This window comes from Lolium rigidum, chromosome 5 (assembly GCF_022539505.1).
Source record: "Lolium rigidum isolate FL_2022 chromosome 5, APGP_CSIRO_Lrig_0.1, whole genome shotgun sequence".
Lineage (NCBI taxonomy): Eukaryota > Viridiplantae > Streptophyta > Magnoliopsida > Poales > Poaceae > Lolium > Lolium rigidum.
In genome coordinates, this window is record NC_061512.1 from 98079294 (window position 1) to 98084590 (window position 5297).

A 5297-nucleotide genomic window follows, 5' to 3' on the forward strand; every position below is an offset into this window, starting at 1 on the left:
CCAAAAACAGCAGAAAACAGCAACTGGCCCTTCGACATCTCGTCAATAGGTTATTGCCGGAAAATGCATAATAATGACATATAATGTGTATAAAACATGTGAGTATCATCATAAAAGTAGCATGGAACATAAGAAATCTTCTATCTCTAAATAGGAGATCCCCACTACCCTATTTTGGTGCAATTTCCTTGAGCCACGTCACCAGGTTATAGCTACTTCACCCGAAAGTCAAAATGTGCTCTGTATTTACTTATTTCCCTTGCCTCACGAATCAGTTTCTCTTCCTATCCTAGTGCGACTTCTCGGTTCTCCTTCCCTCTGTAACCGATGGAGTCAATGTTGCCCACTCAAAATGTGCTCTGTATTTACTTATTTCCCTTGCCTCACGAATCAGTTTCTCTTCCTATCCTAGTGCGACTTCTCGGTTCTCCTTCCCCTGTAACCCGAAAGTCTATTTTCTCTTTATTAGCACCCTCCCATGTCCTCCGCGGAATCACCTCCATCTCCTCCACTCTGCCTCCACCTTTCCCCCGCATTCGATTTATCCATGCACGAGCGCCGGTTAGGCGGTTAACACCAGTCGTGTGATGTCCTCCGCGGAATCACCTCCATCTCCTCCACTCTGCCTCCACCTTTCCCCCGCATTCGATTTATCCATGCACGAGTGCCGGTTAGGCGGTTAACACCAGTCGTGTGCACCGAATCATCCCAAGAAGCCATCGCGAGCTGTGTGCTGCAGGACATAGCCATGGGCAAATCGGCAAGAATCCTTGAAATGATTGATTCCTCAATCGAGGCGTACGCTCTGTCAAGTGGATTTGAGCAAAGACTATGTTGCTTCGTCCTCATATCTCCTAGACTGTTTGAAGGCCCACGGCAGTACCTCTGCTCCTGTACAGGTGATCTTCCATTTTCATTTTGTGGTTAGAGTTAAATTGATTCTTGTGGTTTTTTATGCTTTGGTTGTCCTCCAGAAAGACTCATGGTTCAATCTGGATACATTACAGGAGCTATAGCTGCCTCTCAACTTCATGGCTTCAATTCTGCTAATACACCTTTGTCATGGATATTGCCGGCCAGCACCGCTGATCCATACTCAAACTCAACTACTCTTCAGTCGCTCAGTCTCCCCTACCTTCAATGGCGCTTCCTCTCCCTGATCCGAGGCACCCTGAGGTTTAAATTTCTAAATCAGATTCGAAAGCTAATGTTCTATGATCTTCATTCGTGAGCAGAGTGAAAGAGATGTGTATATATCAATTGCCGGCAAGACATTGTAAGGTGAATTCTTTAATTCCTATCAGCATGTTTTACTTTTAGTTTGCCAATTTATCGATAATAAAGAAAGGTAATACCTGTATTGGTGTACTTCGCTGTAGGAGAGGACATCAGTTTAGGTTAACTGGGTCAGACTTTTGGTTTGGCGTTAAAGCATGGCAGTAAGAAGAGCTTGCTAGGATTTAGGTTGATGGTATGGAGAGGCTGGGGATTTCTCCCATTTCGAAAAAAAAATAGCACATATGCACATCTTCACCTTCTTTATTGGTAAAAATAATATGCTTATTCTGCCAATGATTTTACTATTTTTCTCCGTACCCCCTTTTGTTCCTATGTGGTGTTAATCTCTGCTCTGTACGAACTCAATTTCTTCATCTTCCATCTTTACTAGCAGGCTTATTATGCTGCAGTCTAGCAACTACTAATTTCCATGTAACTTCCGTTGTTAGCTTAGAACAAGAGGCAAATCTGTTTCATATATTAAAAAAAAATCCTTCAAATGAGCATGAATGGATCGGTCATAATTGTGAGAATACGGTGAGATGGTACCCTCCTTCTTGATTTGTAATTAGAAGTTTCTGTACTTTTGACATTTTTTAATACAGATAACATTTTCATACATACTATCATTGTTCATACATGTCACACTTTCTGCAATGTATTTTCATATGTATTTCCATCTATATATACTGCTGTCTTTTGTCACAAGTTCAAGCAATCAGAGTGAAGCTTCCATCAATAATAGGTTGGGTGATTGGGACGTCATTATGTCTTCTAACCTATACCGTTACGAATTCGTGCAATCCTATTTGGTTCCATTTTACGACATCTATCACCTGCCATATTTGTTTCAGAGTAAGGAAACGGTTTGGCAGAAGTAGTATATTTACAAGGAAACAGTTTAGCTAGAAATTTCCGCAGCAACGCGCGGGGCCTTCATCTAGTTATAGATACGTTTGGGACGTATCAGTGTCACACACGAACACACAGAAATATCATAGCACAAAGTTTAGACCGGCAAAACACAACTTAATAAACATCAACAAACTAATCCGTGCATTTTGCCTTCATGTACTTCTTGGATGTGCAAGCAAACTAATCCCGTGTGTTTAGCCTTCATGTACTTATATTTGATGGACCATTCCCGTAAGTCTTCGCCGCATCCTTTTGGTACACAGGGCAGGTGTTGACTGCCAAAACCCACCGGCGGGCAGCGGCCTTGTCAACACTGTAGAGCCGGGGGAGCCTAGAGCTGCGGCTGGCTGAGACCCCTCCGAGCGACGGCCCGCAATGCTCTTCTGGTCACACGCGGCGTTGCGAAGTGCAAGGGCGTGCCACCTGACCTATACCTGGTCAGGAAGGTGATGAGATTGCCTCGCTTAGTTTCTGCGGGGCATACATGTAAACGTTAAATACGAGCCTCGATCGGCTCTCGGGTTATCTCGTGAATCGGCTCAAAGAGCCGATCCACCCATGATCCGTACGGGGTGTACGAATACTTGGTGGTCCTGCTTGATCAAGATGAAGCTAATGAGATCTACGACGATTTAGGGTTTTCACCACATAATCGGATCATCCTACTCCAGGTTGGGCCGGATGGCCACGCACGGTGCTCATAAGCCGATCCTAAACAAGGCCGGAAAACCAACATGAAGTTGATCCTAGGAACATCCCGTTTAGGACTTGCGAACGCCACCCTACGTGCCACGGGATCCTCCCCCTTTGTAAGGCCAAACTATTGCGGATATTAAACTAATCCTTGTAGAACAAGGAGCAATCGATAACGGATCAGATCTACTAAATAATGATCAAGCGGGGTGCCGCCCCCACACCTGAGATAGGCGTGAGGACGGCTAGATATGCGAGGGTTGCACTACGTAAGCATGCTTAAACGAAGAACAATGCTAACCCTAACACATCTAATGATAACTACGTTGCTCGCCATCAAAAGCGCTTCAGTACGAGCAACGCATGAACAACGTGGGGCTTGTGCTGCCTAGATCGCAAGATGCGATCTAGGCAGCATGTCGCTTACGATAGAAACCCTCGAGACGAAGGAGTTGGCGATGCGCCGAGATTGGTTTGTTTTTGGGGTTGAACGTGAGTTGTTGTTTATTCCATAAACCCTAGGTACATATTTATAGTCCGGGGGACTTTCTAATGCGGACGTGCACCAAACCGTGCACGAATAAGATTCTAACTCTAAACTAAGATATGATCTAATATGTTACAGATACACGGGCAATTAAGCCCAACTTGGTAAAAAGGCCGATCCACATACTTCTTCTATATATATTTCTTCACACCCATCTCCGATCGCGGCCCACCTCTGACTTGGTCAAATTCTGGTGATAACACATGCCCCCCTGGTTTTGGAAATGATATTTCCAAAATCATTATGTTTTCCTTTCGTCGGGTCATGTCATGGCAGAGCAGAACCATTGCAGCATTTTTCGTCGGGTCATGTCATGGCAGAGCAAAACCATTGCTTCGCACAATTTGACCGTTGTCTTTGAGTACTGCCTCCTCGAAAAATGCTGTGGCATTGAATTTTTTCACCGTGGCCCCCTTTTATTTAACCGCTCTGAGCAGTTCGCCATTTCACCATCCTGCTCTGTTCTGGCCATCGGCACCAAAAAAACCCCAAACTCCCACAGCCATGTCTTCCTCTTCTTCTTCCTCCTCGTCGGTCTTCCACGACTCCTCCTCCGAGCTTTCCTACGGGTCCTCCTCCTCCCGCGAGACGCCACCGGACATCCGCGCCCCAGAAGCATGGGACCTGGAAGACCATGCCTCCTCTGTCTGGTCCGAAGACGACCAGTCCCTGACCAGCGGGGACGAAAGTCTTCAGTTCCTCGCCGTCGGGAAGCCGGGTCGGAGAGTGAGGACGACTCAGTTCCCCCGGGACGGCTGCCCCACCCACGAAGAAGAGGAAGAGGAAGACGATGGCGACGACGACGACTCCCTCGAGGGTTACCCGCCGGCGAAGCGCCTCCGCATGTGGTGGGACGACGACAGCGGTGACGATGAAGATGAAGACGAAGCTCCCGTAGAGGGTTACGGGAGCAGCGACGAGGAACCCATCGGCGGTAGTGCCGATGAGAGTTACGAGGACGACGACGAAGGAAGCGACGGCCCGTAGATTAAGATCTACTAGTATAGGCCTAGCAATAGTAGATTGGTCAATAGACCCTTCTTTTGTTCTCCCTTCCCGAGCAATCGGCTCTTTCTTTGTAAGGAATCCCCTTATCAATGAAGAAAATCCCTCAACTAATTTCGCTCCCTTGTTGATTACCGAATGGAGTTGTCGTACAGGGAGCCGATAGCGAAATATCGGCTCATCTTGCCGTCTGAGGCCAAGCTGTTGTATAAACTTATTTCGCTAAAGTCGATATCAGCGTATCGGCTCTGTTCTCTGAAGTCGATGCCCGTGCATCGGCTGAACTTGCATACTGTTAATCTCCATACGTTTTCTCAAGTCGATGCCTGTGCATCGGCTCTGATGTATATATGTTTTTTTTTTTTACTGGCCGATTCTGAAATCGGCCCCCACATCTTACTGTCCATCCTCCCACATGCTTGGGAAATATTTCTTGAGGTGTTGACCATTAACAGCCACGGGGAACTTTTCGCCGCTCAATTCCTCCAGCATGTACGCATTACCCTTCAAGGCCTGGACCACTTTGTACGGGCCGTGCCAATTAGGAGACCATTTGCCATATGCCTTATCCCTGGTTCCCAATGGCAACACGGCTTCCCACACAAGATCACCAACTTGGAACTCCTTTGGCCTAACCTTTTTGTTGTAAGCACGAGCCACCCCGGCTTTGTTCTCCTTAATCTTCTCCAACGACCAAAGCACTGAGTTACGTTGCGTCCTCAATAGTGTCGCTCATCAAAGCTGCATACTCTTCAGCTGTCAGATCATTCTGAAACGTGACGCGTCTTGATCCAGCCGTAATTTCCCAAGGCAATACGGCCTCCTGTCCATAGACAAGTTGGTACGGCGAGGTCTTTAT

General features: G+C 46.8%; 1 long non-coding RNA gene across 1 annotated transcript; it reads left to right on the forward strand.

Moving 5' to 3' along the window:
- Positions 1-606: 606 nt before the first annotated feature.
- Positions 607-2161, forward strand: LOC124651047. Its single transcript, XR_006987261.1, has 3 exons — positions 607-899; positions 1008-1281; positions 1380-2161. It is a non-coding gene; the product is annotated as an uncharacterized LOC124651047 (long non-coding RNA).
- Positions 2162-5297: the final 3136 nt, after the last annotated feature.